General features: G+C 41.9%; 1 protein-coding gene across 6 annotated transcripts in view; it reads left to right on the top strand.

Annotated features, from left to right (window-relative positions):
- The first annotated feature begins 5,613 nt into the window (after positions 1-5,613).
- VIT (vitrin) overlaps positions 5,614-16,512 on the top strand; it is a 59,955-nt gene continuing 49,056 nt past the window's right edge. For all 6 annotated transcript variants that reach the window (XM_038130558.1, XM_038130555.1, XM_038130560.1 and 3 more), the window contains exon 1: positions 5,614-5,898. The gene's annotated coding sequence lies outside the window, so the exon portion shown is untranslated. The remainder of the gene's footprint in view (positions 5,899-16,512) is intronic.

Here is a 16,512-nt window from a genome sequence, read left to right as displayed (position 1 = left end):
TGTTAAAATGCTCTGAGTGTACAAACACTGAACAGAGAGTAGTGACTTCTGAGTTTGCTCAACTGCCTTACTAGATTCTCCTTCCAAGACCAAGCTAACTTTTTCTTATGTCTTTCGATAACTGTAGAGGTTGGAAAGGTTGAAAGTTTCTAAAATTGACCGCCCAGAGCTTTAAAAAAATCCCAACAATCGAAACCCATGACAGTTAAAATGGTCACTGTTCAACTGGAAAGACTCAAGCTCTTCACATATCAAGCACAGAAAAAGGGTCCCTTTCCCATTCCCCACAACAAATCTTCCTTGAAGCCTGTGAGCCTGCCCAGTTGGGATAGGGATAGCAGGCTCCCAGCACCCCATTGTCCTGCTATATGCTGCAGAAGACACAGGGTAAGGAGTTTATCAGGTCTGTCTTGAACCCGGCAAACCTAACAGGGCTGATTTTGTTATCTTTGGTCACTTTTTTTCAGTCTGAGGCACACAAAGACTTGGGACTTACTGACAGAGCCCAGCTTTTCCACAGTCTCAGGAAGCACGGCCTTTGCCATCTTCTCTGAGAAACACACAGTGTGGTTTTCATATATACACACTGTAAGTTTGGTATACATCCATTTAGCCAAGCATGCCAACATTATGCATTCATTTGGTCCATGAGGTCTCCTCATTCATTAAAAAGTAAAAACAGAGCCCTGGCTACCCAATTGCTCTAATTATTTAAAGATGTTTCTGACGCTGGCAAGAGCTACAGCACACATAATTCAGCCTCCCTACCTTTCTCAAAAAGTAGACAAACACATCAATGTATTTTATATAAGCCTTACAGGACATTGGTTGTTTTATTTACCTCAGGCCCATTTCAATATAAGTGCTTTAAGAAGCTAAATCCAAACAATGTTAACTCCCTAGTTGCCTTGCCATCCCAATTATACTTTTAACTTCCTACTCTGTTCTCTCTGATTTTTTTTTTTTTCAGGTGTAAATGGTTTTTAAGAAGAATTTGCCTTAAGTTTAATAATGCATAAGTTAAGATTTTATTTAATGGAGTTTGAGAAATGTGGGAAAACTGCAGAATTTGAACTCCACTTACTAGGAGTTAACACTAACATGTGCAACCATGCTCTCTTTGAACAGAGCCAGCACTGCCAGGCTGTGCGTGACATCTTGGGCTGTTGTAAGATTCTGCTCTCTGATTCCTGTGGTAGTATTTGGTTGAAAAGGCTCGAGGGTAATTGCTTGAGAGCAGAAAACTTTTTCCTTTCCCTTTAAGCACCTGGATGGGATTAGATGTGACATGGCTACATGTTGTCTTGCAGGAATCATTTAATTTGCCTGTTTTCTGTCCTTGTATGCGGAGTCAGGACTGCCTTACTAAGCCCACACCGATCAGCTGAGCAGATATATTCAGCACTTTCTGTGTAATGAACACAAGCCAGTTAGTTCAGTCTTGGGTCTTACATATTTCCTAGTCATAACCTGGAGAGCAAATGATTTCATGGTTTTAGAAGAGTGGCCACAGCCTCATGCCAGACGAGCAATGTGCGCCTTGGGTCCCCCAAGTGGGACAAAGATCTGGCATGTGAGAAACTCTCTACCTTGGGTAGTGGGAAAATATTCCCAGACAAAGTTTGGATTTCTCTAAAAATTACGCAGGCATATCTTGTTTTATAGCATACCTGAAGAGTATTTTCTTTGCCTATGCCTACAGCAGTGGAGCCAGAAATTCCTCCCGAGTGTTGGGGAGATGAACAGAATGGGTTGGGCTGCAGCACACACCTGCTCCACAGGACCTATATGCTTGTCAGCCCTTTGCACAGACCTCTTGGAAGCAATTTATGGCCTTTGAAATCACCATCCTCTGCTCTCACTTAGATTTTGACCTACTCTGTGAACCTACTACACAGTAAAACTTCTCTCTTCCTCTTTCAACAAAAGCTTGACCTATTCACGTGAGTCACTACAGAAAGGCCAGCTATGATCAAAAGATAATGGACCAAGTCAGTAATGAACTTGGACTGAATTTAGACATGTAAGCACAAGAAGTGCAAAACTACAGCTTTCTCTGATGGTTCCCTCCCAGTAGCCTCTTCTCAGATCAGGGGCCATGCCAGTTGGTGAGAATCAAACCCAGAAGATGTGAGTTTAATTGCATTTCAAAATAGGGCAGGCTTTCCCTATTTCATTTACCCGTGAATGATTTCCTGCAGAAAGAGGGAAGCATGAGGAAACTTACATTTTTGTGTTGGCTGAAATATGTAAGTCCACTAGTTATGTTATTAAAAAAAAAGTTTTGTTAAAAATTATTTGAGTCAGATTTTAAAGAGGATTAGATTAAGTGCAGTGAGCTTCCCCTCAGTGAAGTCAGATTTTCAGCTGCTACCACCTAGCTGTTATCCAAAGCAATGGGTAACAAACACTGTATACCTTGAAAATTCTGCATGACAGATGATCTCAAAATGCAGATTTATTTAAGGGTCTGCGACTAAGGTCCATCAGCAAGTGTCTAGTCTTCCAGGTTGCTGCTACCTCTGAAAATACCAAACTTCCTTACTGAGTCTTGGCCAGATTATCTCCTCTGTCAGAGCTAACACTGCCTACATACATCATATCTCTCTTTCTGCTGGTTTATCTTCCAGAGTGAAGGTAATATCTGAGTAGGTCACTACATTTTCTTCAAAAACTAAAGAACCTTCTCAACTCTCTTTGACTCTCTGGTCTTATTCACTGGCTGCTTCAGGGGACAGATGAGAGGTCTGCTTTGTTTTGCTTTCAGGCTTTGTTTCAATGGATCATGATAAATCCTGCTTTAACTAACATGCACATGAAAATAGAGCACAGTAAAACTTAAAAACTACTACCACAAATACTACTAAGAGTTAGCTGAAAACTAAGTGAGGTGGAGGCCTCAGACTGGAAGCAATGGTGGAACACATGAACACATATAGATAGGGAGTGCTTGTCCATCCCCTAGACAATCATGTTCAATACCTTTTGTCTTCAAATTAGTGGCTTCCTGACTGCACAGCCATCTCTTTTGCAAACAAATCTTTCCCTGTGGCAAATCCCAGTACCAAAGTAGAGCCATTCAATATGATCTACCTCTTGTTTTTGCTCTTTGTGTTGTCAGCTCTTGGGTGGCTGGAAATTGCCTCTGTCAGGAAAGAGCACAGGCAGCGACACTCAGAAATGTAGTGATAAAAAGAGACAGTCAGTGCCCTCCTCAGTCTTTTGTTTTGATACTCCTCAGTTCTCCATTACAATCGATAATGAGAGGCTGAATACCCTGAATAATAACAAACCAGATAGTTTTCTTTTTCTGCCTACTCAGTGTTTCTGCTCCACAGTTCCTGGGATGCTCATTTCCAGGATGCCAGGTTAGCTCTCAGGCAGCAATGCAGAAATGTGCCACCCAACTGGCAGCATTCTTGACCCTGAGCCAGGAGTGGAGCCATCAAGGCTGGGAGAGTAAGGTGGGTGCAGAGTGGACAGGGCTGCACCATTGCTGTGTTTCTGGAAGCAACAAAGCTGTGCTCTCACACCACTGCATTTGAGCAAAGTCCTGCCAGGACCACACTGGCTCTTTGCCCGTGGTATAATTTACCCACAAATAAGATAATTCATCCATAGAAAATGAAAAGTGGATATATCAGCTGTTTCTTTTGTAAAACTGCCACCCTGCAGCAACAACAAAGAAGCATGACCTTGGTCATGCACTGCTGCTCTTGCTTTGACGCCTTGTCGACAACGTTCCACATGCCAACAGCTACAACCCTCAGTAAGCTGACGCGGGCAGCAGAAGCTGAGCCTCGGGAGGACTTTTTGCCTGTACCAGTCATCCCAATCCTCTGCTGTGCCTGGTTTCTCAGCTCCATCACTCAACACCTGTCCAGCTAGTTTGATGCAGTCCTGTTGCAGGTGCCTGTGCCACCCAGCCATGGTTTGGTTTGCCAGAAGCTCGGTCTTCAGTCCTCTCACTTGCACTGGTTTGAGATCAAGATTCTTTGGTAACCCACTGACCTGAGACTGTAAAGCAGTACAGGCAAATCCACATCTACATAGATTCCCATGGATTTCTGAAAATAAGCTGCTGGAATGGAAAGTAAGTGGCTAAAGATCAGTGAAGGTCTGTGCCCAAAGATTTTTGATATACCAGCATCTGCAGGTAAGGAGTTGTCATGGAGACTTCAGTCTTTCACCAGGCACTGGGAAGTGGCACATACTCACTTAGCAACAGAACACCAGTATTTAGATAATTGTCCCCTTGTATCTATATGCCTTTAAACTTGTAGTCCTTAAGGTCTCAGTCTTTTGTCCCTCATTATCTGAATAATTAAACCTCACAAAGCCTTATTAAAAAGGTGATGATATCCTGAAATTGTTAACTTTAATTAATAAGACTTGGGGCAGTGGGGGTTGGTGTTTCAGGTTTTTTCAGTAGATCTTCTAGGTAGAACTGCTAACAGATTTGCTGTCTGAAGAGGCTTTTTGCCTCTTTTTGCCTCTCCACTGCATCCTGCTTTGCACGGACTCACCATGGCAAGCCAGAGCTCCTGTATTAAGAGAATCAAATGAATTATGAATCATTGTATCTTAGCATCACAGTTGGAGCTTGTTGATAAACTATTCCTTTTAATATGCTGAGCTGTTACATAGTTTCTGCAGGTACTGGAGTAGATATTTACAAGTAACAGGTAATCACCTCCCCTTTGAACTAAACACAGGTAGGATCCTGTTAAATCAGGAATTATAAGTCTTTCTAATGTGTGTTTTGAAGTCAATCTCCTGTATTTATGCTAGATTTTTTTTCATCCATAATGACCTTAGATTAAACAGTGTATACTCACCCATGGATATTATCTATACACTTCCAAATACCTAGATGGAATTGCAAGTTATAATTTACATTCTAGTATCCTGGAATAAGATACCAGCACTTGCTGTGATAATCCCATAAATGCTATGCTCTTGATTATCTTAATACATTTTTCTTCTTAAAGTTACCCAAGAATTTTAGATCTGCATACAGATACCTAAAGAAACTAGTCCTTCTGTATATCTCATTTGGCCAGGTGACACTTAAAAAGTACCAGTTTATTAGCCTTTGAGAGCATTTTATTAAATTCTTACATCCAACTTCATCAGAAAGAACCCCCATGCCATACTTCTACTTCTCTGTGCCCAGACTTGCAGAGTTATTCTGTCACTAATCCTCTGTCTTCAGGGAAACTGCTGGGGGAATACGATGCTATTCACATAAGTAAATGCATCACAGTCTGTCTCTTCAAAAGATATTTTTTCTCTTTAAACCTGATCTGCCTCTAACTAATCTGGTAGCTATAGTCTTTAAGGCTGTGTGGTTTACTCTCATCTACTAGTTCTAGTCATTTCAGTACAGTGGTGAACTGCACGGGGAGACTGAAAAAAAAGAGCCACAACATCAGTTCAGTAAAGCTTCACTTCCCAAAAGAGAAAAACTTGACAAATCTGACAGGCTAGTGCAAAAAGAGCATAGAAATCCCTACCAAAAATATGTGGGAGGGAACGTATATTTAAAATAGGACCGCCTAATTCAGCTGCTAAATCAGTGTAAGGAGCTCTGTAGTCTGTGTGTGAGGGAGGGAGAGGGAAAGACAGAGCGAGAGAGACAGAGAGGGAGACAGGAGCAGAGGGAGGAAGGGGGGGGAGAGAGAGAGCAATGTGCCTTTCACAGAGCTTGGAGCTTGATGGGAATGTTTGATTAGCTCCTCTCTGAAAGAAAAAAGGTGTCCAGGCCTCCCTCTGCTGCCTGCCTCTCCTTCTCTAGAATAATGTTGGCTGGAGTTTGGGATACAGAAAAGCTTGGAAAAAAACTCACTTTCATACTGTGTGGAGAAAAGGAATAAAAAGTTGCACACCTCAAGCAAGGTAATTCTGATGTTGTTTTTCTGCTATATTTACTTGAGGGGGGAGGGGGAAGTTGTGTTTTTTTGCCTGTTGATAATAGTTAAATATTTTCAGTGCTGAGAAACTGTAGGGACGTAATGTTTTATTTAGCATTCCAGCTGTGTGCTTAGGATCAAAGACCTAAGAAGATGAAGACAAAAATGTAGAATGAAACTGTACTTTACTCATATATACTTCATAAAGTATTTATGAAAGCATTAAGCCCCTACTGTTAAAGTGGACACATATACTCACTGCCTGAACAGCAAGGGCTTAAGTATGTGATAAAGAATGATGTATATAAGCCACACACCAATAGACATTTATTCAAGGCTTCTGTTCAAACAGTTTGTGATAGACAATGCAACTTGTTTCTCAGTTTAAAACTGTTTTGGTTTCAAGGCTTTTTCACAAAGTCTTTTGATCAATAGGAAGGTGTGTGTTGTATCATTAATAAACACTACCTGACACCGGGGAACTCTAATCTCCAAGGCACAGAATGGAAAATGGTATTATTCCAGTGATGTGTGTTTCTGTGGTGTGAACTCTCTTGGTAATGGATAGACACAGATGTATGAACAGTACAGTAGCCTACACTCCATACATCCTTTTGTGCTGAGTGCTTGTTTCGGTGGTGAGGCTCCAAAAATGAATAGCATTGTCAAGCCTGCCACAGCCACTCAGCTCTCTGCAGAGAGATTAGAGTCTTGATAAGTCTCTTCAAAATGTGATTTCTCTCCAACCAGTACAAACATGAACCAGATGCCCCAAGCTAAATATCAACTCTAGTTAATATTTTGTTCCTAGAGTTTATGGGAACTACACCACATTCAGAGCAAAAAGCAAAATTACACATTACAGAGGCAAGTCCTCCTTAGAGCACACTGTTTTTTCTCTAACCTCTCCAAAATTTAAACAAAACATCAAAACAAGAAAACACACACAGAGAAAATTTTGTTTAGATTTCTTTTAAAATACATTTTACTGAGAAAAGCCATGGAGTTGTTTATAGCTAGTGTTTTCCTATATACATCCTGAAGTTAAAAACACTTTGCATTTGTCTACACTCAAAGAAAATCTGTTTTTCTCTGTTACCATATTCTTCAGACTTTATTCAGTCCATCTCTTGAATGAAAGTCATGGCTGTAAGACTGATCTCTTTCAGATATGCATAGAGAGCTCAAGCAAAAATAACTAACTGCACTACAAACACATTGATTTTCAAATACTAAGTTAGTATCTTATATTAAACAAATTTACTTTGCTTGCACGTTTTACTTAATCCTTTGAGTTGCTGGGGTTGCTCTCACTGGGATGACAAAAAGGACTTCTTGTCTTTTAGTTATTCAGTACATAAAAAGTAGGTTTTTTTAAGAAGAAACTTTGAATGCACTGCCAATACTGTGTTTCCACTGTAGTAGTAATATTATGTTCTTAACTTCGTCTTTAATTGTTCTTTTACTGAATGTAAGACACTGCTTTCCCCAGTGGTATAATTGCAGCTCTTACCACTGACTGGTTGAACCAAGCAGTTTTACTGGCTACACCAGGTTTCCTCATACTTGGAATGTAAGAAAGATACTCCTCTTGGATTCTCTTTTGTCTAATAAGGATAAGAGCCTACAAAAGCCTCTCCTTTAGAGGAGGCATTAACGAGGTGTTCCCTTTTCACCTAGTTACTGACTTTCACAGAAGTAGTAGGAAATTAATCATTACATTCATTTTTGTCAAAATTAATTGGAGTATTTCTAAAAGGGCACTACCTGAGCCACAGTGTGAACACAGAAGCTGAAAAACAGGCCAATTACTTCATGTGAAATGTCAGAATTATTTATTATTTCTGGCCATTGCTTCTTAGAAAACATTGCTAAAAATAAACCTGATGTTTATGTAACAATGGCATCAAAAACTTGACTGTATCTGGTCTGCCTGGAGAATTTTGAACTTTTTCCTTTCCCCCCCTGGAATAAAGCTCTAGTCAGAGAACACTTCACGTGGCATCCCAAATTTCTCTGGCCAAGCTGTGGCACCCTCACAGTGCCTCACAGTGCCTCAGCACCCTCACAGTGAAGAATTTCTTCCTAATATCTAATCTAAATCTATTCTCTTTCAGTTTAAGTGTTGATAGGTAAGTCATTTAAGGCACCTGGTTGAAATGAGCAAGAAAAGGTGATAACTCAGTTTACTACCTGCAACTCTGATTGTATTCCTGAACAAAGCCAGTGCTGTGGCACTTGTAGACATGAACTGCTCCTGCAATGGGACGGGCAGGGGCCAGAGCAGCGAGGTGTGTGTTGGCCCGTTGCAATTGGCTGGGGTGGCAGTGTCTTTTCTGCATGGGTAATGAAAAACAAAAGTCTGGAATTCCTGGCAGTCCTGGAGGGATGTTCTGGCCCCCCCTGAAGCTCTGGGTCCACACCAGGACTCCTCCAGCCTGCTGCAGCATCAGCTGAGGTTTAGGTTTCTCGTTCAGGGCTCAGGGAGTGGACACTGAACATATAATATGTCCTTCCCTCTGAAAACCTATCCATCTTACAGATTCCATTAATCTGTGTTGAAAAACAGAAACGCAGAATCGCAAAACTGATGGTTTGAGGTTTGATTTTTTAAATAAAAGAAAAATAATAATCATAGCATGTCTTGTACAGAAAGCAGGGAGGATGCAGCTACAGTAGTCACAGATCTGCCCTCCACATCTTTTTCTTGCGGAGTAGATTTTTAAGTCCAGAGTCGGAGAGAGAAATAGGTGCTTAACACCTACTTAGAGCACTTCAATTCCTCTTTTGAACTTGCCGGGGCACAAGGAGCCCCCTTGTCCCAGCGCTGCCTGGGGAGCCTGTGCTAGAGCTCAGCTGGGACCTGGGACAATGCAGCCCCTGTTCTGGGCCCGGCTGTCGCACAGAGACTATAATTATCTCTCTTCTAATGACCAGCCAGGCAAGATAACAGTTTTCATGCTATGTTTAGAAAACAATGTCTTACTACAAATTGACGGTTCATTCGTCCGTAAAAGAGCCTCTCTAACAGTCCTAAAGCAGCTGCCAGTCTTTTGCATCCCAGTTCCTTTATTTGCTGCACATTTCCCTCTCGGAAAACCTGGGTAAATGCTGCACAGGCAGCGCAGCTTCCCACTGCCACACAAGAGGCCCAGAAAGGCGCAGAAATGCCCAGAAAAGCTGTGATTGTTTAGATTGTATCTCTGTCAGTAAATTAAACTCTGCCTGTCTGTCTTGCCGGAGCCTGCACCGCCCTCATGAACTCTCTAAGCCCCCTGGGCAAAGGGGCTGCAGGCAGCGCTGGGAGCGCAGGGCGGGAGTAGAAGTGCTGCGCGCTGACTCGTGATGGTGCCCGGTGGAAAGCAAGCTGATGTGTGAAGGGACTTGTTCAGATACAACGGGAGCATGTGTTACTGATGAAGTTTTCTTCCAGCACTGTGGCCCATAGACACGTCAGGATCTACTGAAATTCCGTAGGCTCCAAAGGCATCTGTGGGGTAGCTGTACTGGCCAGCTGTGATTGCGGCTTGTGTGGGTGTAGCTGCCCCTTGCAAACATCGGGAGCTGCCAGGTTTGGGCAGTCCTGGCAGCATGGCACTCATGGGCTAGCTACCCAAGTATTTGCTCTAGGCTCTGCAAACATTCTGCGCCTAACTCTGTTCTGGGGCAGCTCTACATTTAATGCTGTCTGAGGGCTGCTACCACATCCTCTGCAGGTGCCCTGCCAGCAGAGAACAGAGCCCATTACCTCGTTCTGCCGCCAGCTCACCCTCATCTCTCTTGCCATCTTCTCTGTTCTCCTCTCCAACAGGACTTAGCTGGGTTGCCTTGGGCTGCCTTTCCCCTTTGGACTCATTTTTCAGTGACTGAGGCCTGAAAAAAAAAACAAACAGAAAGTGTTGCTCAGAAAGAAAATTTCCCAATGGCTAGGAAGCATGAATATTTTTCCTGAAAATTCATGTTAATAAAAAAAAAAAAAAAAAAAAAAAAAAAAAAAAAAAAAAAAAAAAAAAAACACAACCAAAACCAACCAAATAAAAACAACCACAAAAACAACAACAACAAAAAAAAAAACAACAACAAAAAAAAAAAAAAAAACAACAAAACCACAAAACAAACTACCATCTGCAGCTTTTTCCTTCCCTTTTTAAGTAGAACATCCAAATCTATATCTCATTTCCCAAACTGGAAACACATTCCCATTCAGAAGAGTGTTTATAACCATCTCTGGCCTATTCAAATTATCTAGGTTTAAGCAGTTCTTAACATCATTCTTGCTGTAGTGGCTGAACTGACTTCCTAGCACCCATGAAGTCCATCCCATCTTTGTTTTATCTCCAGAACTTCAGAGTGCATTAAGAGGTCAGTGGCACATTAAGAACACAATCTGTGTCAGTGATCCTTAATGCACCTCATTCAACCGAGCGTCCCACAGACACAGATATAAAAAATACATTCAGCTTGCATTTGCAAACTGTTGCTCAGCCTATCACCTTATAAAATATCTTTGTAAATGTAACACACGTAACACAGCAGCCAGCAGTCCTTCAGCTGGCAGCTTGTTTCATATGAAAAAGGCACATAATTGCCAAGTGACAGTTACACACGCGCCAAAATTTTCGGCAAGATTCTGAATGTTCTTGTGTAGCTTCATGCAGTCCTTTAATGTCCCCACCAGGATGATCTGGGGATTTCCAACACCTTCAGGATTGTACACAAAACTGTGGAAATTTTTACCCCTCAAAAATCACTCATTTACAGAGATGTTTGGACACGGCCATGTTTGTGCCTCTCGATCTCCCTGCCAGGTTCCTTTAGGGACTCAGAAGGCTCCATTCTTTCTTGTTTCCCCCAAATACATCATTTACCCTTCAGCCCATAGAACAGGGCTGAGACATAGAGGAAAGCTGGCAGCAGGGCTGTGTATTCTGGCTGTAGAGAACTTCAGTGAGTCAGAGCTACAAAAGGGTAAGGACTCCCTGACTACAGGGATATTTTCACAGCTGCCAGCCAGCTGAGGATGATGGGAGTCCATCCTGATTGCCTTGGTGGGAGCCCATCCTTCTCACCTTTTTTGCAATGCATCTTCAACACTTGAAAATTTGGTCCTTCTGGGCTTGGTTGAAGAAGTTTTAGGACATGAAGCATAGGAAGAAAGAGGCTATTTGGAAATGAGGGAGCATGGGAAGGAGAGGAGGAGTCCAGATGAGAGGAGTGAGAGGTTAGAGAAGTTTAGAGCGGTTCCAAGGGAGCAACCTCGTACAAATGTTATAAGAGCAAATATTGACATCACATAAGTCATAAAAGCCTGCTTGCACCCTGTTGGAGAAAGCTTTTCCATCAAAGTACACCTCAAAATAGGTAGTAATTTGGGACAGAAACTCAGTCTTCCGTTGTCTACATCTTCTATTTTTGTTGGTGAAATCTGTATGTAGAAAGAAATACATAGGTTAGGCAATAATTAGATTTGAAGTAGAAGCTCATATGGTAATCTCCTAAAGCCAAAGTTCAAAATTCCTGAGCATGGAAGTAGATTATGCAATGCTGAGGACTGTAGGCTTAGTTTGTTTTCAAAACAAAAGACCACAAATTGCAAGTTCCTGCTCCCAGTCCAAGTGGTTTCCCTTCTTGATCTTGGTCTCAGAAACAGAATCCTGTGATCCATCTCTATGCAAAGCAGCAGGTTTTAAAATACTCTAATATGCAAAATTAGTAAAACAGTGTTAGCCTGGTTCTGAGACACATTTCTCAGCCATTTCTGGCTGCACCTACACTGTCACAGTATCCAGGACTGGGCTCTGAAGGCCACTTTCTCTGCCACCATGTTTTCTAGCTTTTCATTTTCCCTCCAGGGCACTCAGATACTGAGGAATGTAGTTTTGGAAGCTTAGCTATTCCTCATGCTGTCCACATGACCCATATGTTAGAGAGACCACTCCTGCCAGTTGCTAAGGGCTGCCAACACACATGCCATAAGGCTGCACAGCTTGGCCCTTACTGTGTCATGTCTCTCACCAGTACCTCCACCAACAGCATGTCTTCAGGAAACCAGCACAACCCCTAATAGCCTCATTTATAATGCTGGCACTCATTGAAATCCATAGCTCACTTTCCTCCCAAAAGCAGCTTGGAGCCCTGAGATGTCTTCTTCAGTCATCAAAAAAATGGAAATGTTACTCACAGGTCCACAGTTTTCAAACTGCTCCCCAGAACAGCCCTGTCAGGTGAGAGACATCAGCCTGAGTGCCCCTGTTGGGTTGCAGGTGGGCTGCAGACCAGCACCAGCTGGGAGGGATACAGCTGGAGCAGTCCGTAGCAAAGCCAAAGCAGCAATGACCACTGCCTGGGGAGGGTAATGGGCAGGGTGGCCATGCAGAACGTCTTGGGATGTGGGGTCGGGCATCCTGGCCCACAGCAGCTGACCCTGCAAGGAGACAAGCCATTTGGAGGTCCCAATAAAGCAGCAGTAGAAAGATGACTGAGGGGCAGAAGGTGGTTTGGGGCTGTTTTCTGATTTGCCTTCGGTAGCAACCTCCCTTGTTGCACAGGTTGTTTTTTTCTAAACTAAAGGTATCAGAAAGATATTTAACTGAGAAGGCTTGGAGAAAACACTTCCAAATAGACGTAATGCAGTTAGGAAGAAATAATATTTTTTGAAAAGTACAAAATATATAAGGGAAAATGTTATGCTGTGCAAGGAGCATGAGACTATCATTTTTAAGAGATTGCAAAACTGAAACTAATTTTTTAACTTCAGTTTACTGGAGTCACCACAGAAGTGAATTTCAGCTTGGTTTTTCAAAATGCTTTCTACAGCATTCCCATGCTTCCCAATTTGCTGAAGACCTTTCGTGAAAGATGCTTCCTTGATAAAGTTGTCATTACTAGCCATCAATGAATTTCATCACTTCCTGCCTTACTTCAAAGAAGTGCCAAATGCCAGGGTAGTTCCAGATTTATTTTTTTTAATTACAAATGTTTTCTGAATCCTTATCCAACCAGTCCTTGGCTTTGGCATGGGATATCACTAGTAATACAAACAGTAGGAGATGCTGGATCAATAAAAGTTTTCTGCGAGCTGTTACAAAAAATTTACTAGCATGCTTAAGGATGAGTTTGGTTTTTGATCTAGACATACAATTCACTTTTGTAGTAAAGGGTTATGTGTAGCTTTAAGCAGAGAGTAAACATCCTACAGTTTCTCTAAATTTCTGCTTCTAAGTTTCCACCTAAAAAAAAATGTTGTTTTGTTTGAACATGCTACAGAAATTCCAAAACCATCCTCAGGGTTATGTGCAGTTTTTTCAGTGCCTTTAACAGAAATTCTTTGCTTTTAGACTAAATATGTACCTTCAGGGGAATTCTGACACACGACACTAATTCTTAGTTTGCAGGCAGCACAATAGCATGGTTACTCAGTGCTCTTTATTGTGCATCCAATCTGAGAAACCATGTATTGCACTTTAAAAAGTCACTTTGACTTGTTTAAACCATTTGCTGGAAATATAAAATGGCACATTTTCTAAAAAAAAAAAAAAGGAAAGAAATGTGGCCACAAATCTAAATCCCATGCTACAAAGCTAGCACAGCCCTCCGGCACTGCTGAATTTCAAGTATTTTTCCCTGCGCTCTATTTCTTGGGAAAATGGCAGTGCCAGAGGTTGGTGGCACCTGGCTAGGGTCTGAATGATGTTAAGCAGAAGTAGTGGTCAAAATAGAAAAGCAGATAAAGTTTGCCTGAGAGTGAGTGGGGCAGATACGTGAGCAGACAAAAGCCATGGTGGCGGGGAGAACAGAGGGAGGAAGTTTTCTGGACAGGGATTCACAGGTTTAAGCTAACAGCAATTCTCAATGAGGCATGAAAGCTGTGCATCAAAATGAAAAATTAAAGAAAAATACATTAGCAGAAACCAGGAAAGTACAGTGTAATGGTCCCCAACGAAATCATAATCCAGACAGTCCAAATTATATTTTCTCTGTGGGTGGGTGACATATTCTAAATGTATCTCTTTTTTTGCTGGAAGGGGCAGGTCAGACCAACATAATTGATGGTTTTCTTGCTGAGACAGATGAAAGTGTATAATCATTGCAATTTTATTTAAGCTCTGAGAAAGGTCTGGCAAGTTAAATCACACTGTAGTCTTAAATAAATTACTTTCTCCTGAAAGAACTCTGTGGAATGTAGAGAAGTCATCATCACTGTTACTTCAACCTTATGTTTTAATTTCAGGGTATTGCATGAATACAAAATGAGTACTGCAGAGCTGCTTGCATGTTTCTATTTGTCTCTAAATTTCTTGGTATATCATCTCTTCATTATACCTACCTGAATGAGAGCTATTTTGAACTGAATTCCTCTTGCCAACCTGCATACAAACATTTGTTCAACCACCTCAGAAAAAAATTACTCCTGTGCCCAAGGTGCAACTTAGGCGAAATTCAGACCCCTGAATCCACCCATACCTCACTTCAATGACTTGAGAGTGACTTGATAGGTACCCCACAAGAGGTTACTGGCTACCAGCAGTCCCCACGGCCCTCTTGTGAGTCAGAAACCTCACAAAGCAGAGCAGGCACCATTTAAAACATTATCTCGCAGCCACAAAAATCAAAGTCTTGCCATAAGAAGCAAGTGGTGAGGGATAATCAAGGATAACTGTCCATGGCCTCAGAGAGGCCTCATCACAAAAGAAGTCCCCCATCATCAGACTCCAGGGCACAAAAGGTTGGGAGACCCCAATTTTCTGTGACTAAGACCCCTGTGCAACCACTAATTACGAACATGGGGTCAGAAAGAAAGCAAGTAAGGAGGGGGCCAACTTGCCACTTGCCTGGGAGCAGAGGAGAGCCAGAGTCTCCCTTCCTCCTCCTCCCCACCTGAATGTGCAAACCATGGGGCTGCAGCAAGGAGTGGCTGCCCTGGAGGTGGGGAACCACCACTCCCCCGCTGTCCCCAGGCCCAGGGACTCCTTTAATAGTGGTTCCTTTGTTCGTTTTACTAAACACTCAACTGCTGAATGTGTGACACACACTCCTTCTTACAACCCCTCCACTACACAGCAAAGACCTGCAGCCACAGAAGCCTGGCTTTCCTTGTCAGCTTTCTGAGACACAGGGTAATTAGGCAGAGTGTACTACAGTGCTCTGAAGCTCAGCTCTACTTCCAGGAAGCATTTTTGGGTTCTTCCATATATGAAAGAAATATGAAAGGTGAGCGTTCCCTCACCTTTTCTCATAGCAGGTGATGAAGTCTATGATATTTTAAAATTCCTGGATGCATATATTCTATTTCAGACCACACAGTAAAGTCTATCCTCCCATGCAGACAAGCTCACCTCACAAAATAGCGCTTTGGATCTTACATTTTGTGACCTGGCCTGGTAAACCTACAGGTCAGTCTAAGCCTCTGAAATGAACTATAGCTATCAATTCAACCTTTCTGCCTCAGCAAAATTCAGTACCTCCTGTTTTTCAAAAAACATCCACTTACGTACTTTTTTTTATGTACAGACTTTCAGAGCAATGCAGTGTGCTGAGGGTACCTAACTTCGTCCCTCTGACAAGAAACGGGGTGAAACGAAATCACATGTGGCAAGTGCTGGTCACATCACCCTGTGTGCTCCAAAACAAACAGTTCTTGCACTACCCAACAAGGTACAATGCCATGGGTACAGAGTATGAGCATGAAACAAAGAAAGGGTTAAACAATAATAAAAAAAATTTAAAAAGCTGCAACAACAACAACAACAACAACAAATCTAAAATGTTTTCCTCTAGAAGATGATGATCAGCTCTTGTTTATCCGAGCCAGTTTAGCACACCTACACCAAGCCCACTTGATTTTCCCATAAAGGGCACATATTTAACTCAACCCACAGTGCTTTGAGATCCTGCTGCTAACTCCACGCTACTTGCTCAGATAGATTTCAAACAAAGTCCATTTCTGTTTTTCTTTATGGTGCAGTGTTGCTGAAAAATTAGAACCCCCTGAAAAGGGAAACAATGACACACACTATTGTGGTACAAAGAGAGTATACAAATTAATTTCTGTGGCACAGGAGATTACAGGAGATAAACTGCTTACTCCTGCAAAGCACATGGTCCAAGCAAAGAATTTCAGCTTGCATGTGGAATGGACAGCAGTGCCTGACACCAAAAACCAAGAACTTATAATCTGCACTTCCTCCAGAAAATGTTACAGTTTGCCATACAGTGACACTTATGTGCATTTAAACCATCTGTTTGTTTGTAGTATTTAGCAGCTCTCCCAGATCTTTATGAAAGTCAAATTGCTAATAAAAGGTCAGTATAAAAATTTTACTTTATACACAGAAAGATTAGCTTGCTAATGGTGTCTCTTCACTAACTTCAAGAGTTTTCAAGTGTTTGTGGTCAGGAAAAAGTAATCAATCTTTTTTCAAATAAGACTTTGATTTTGAAAGGTAAAATATCAGCTGCACTGGGAAACACAGAAGGAGATACTCCTTACTACCTTTGTACTTAGCAGAAATTGAAGCACCTGTTCATATAATGCATATGTAATAGCTTCTCTGGCATAAAGGTAACTTCTGTTATGACAGTCTGAAAGATTCAGATGGGA

The sequence above is a fragment of the Motacilla alba genome, chromosome 3 (genome assembly GCF_015832195.1).
Source record: "Motacilla alba alba isolate MOTALB_02 chromosome 3, Motacilla_alba_V1.0_pri, whole genome shotgun sequence".
NCBI classification, from domain to species: Eukaryota; Metazoa; Chordata; class Aves; order Passeriformes; family Motacillidae; genus Motacilla; species Motacilla alba.
This window is presented reverse-complemented; position numbering and strand designations above follow the sequence as displayed.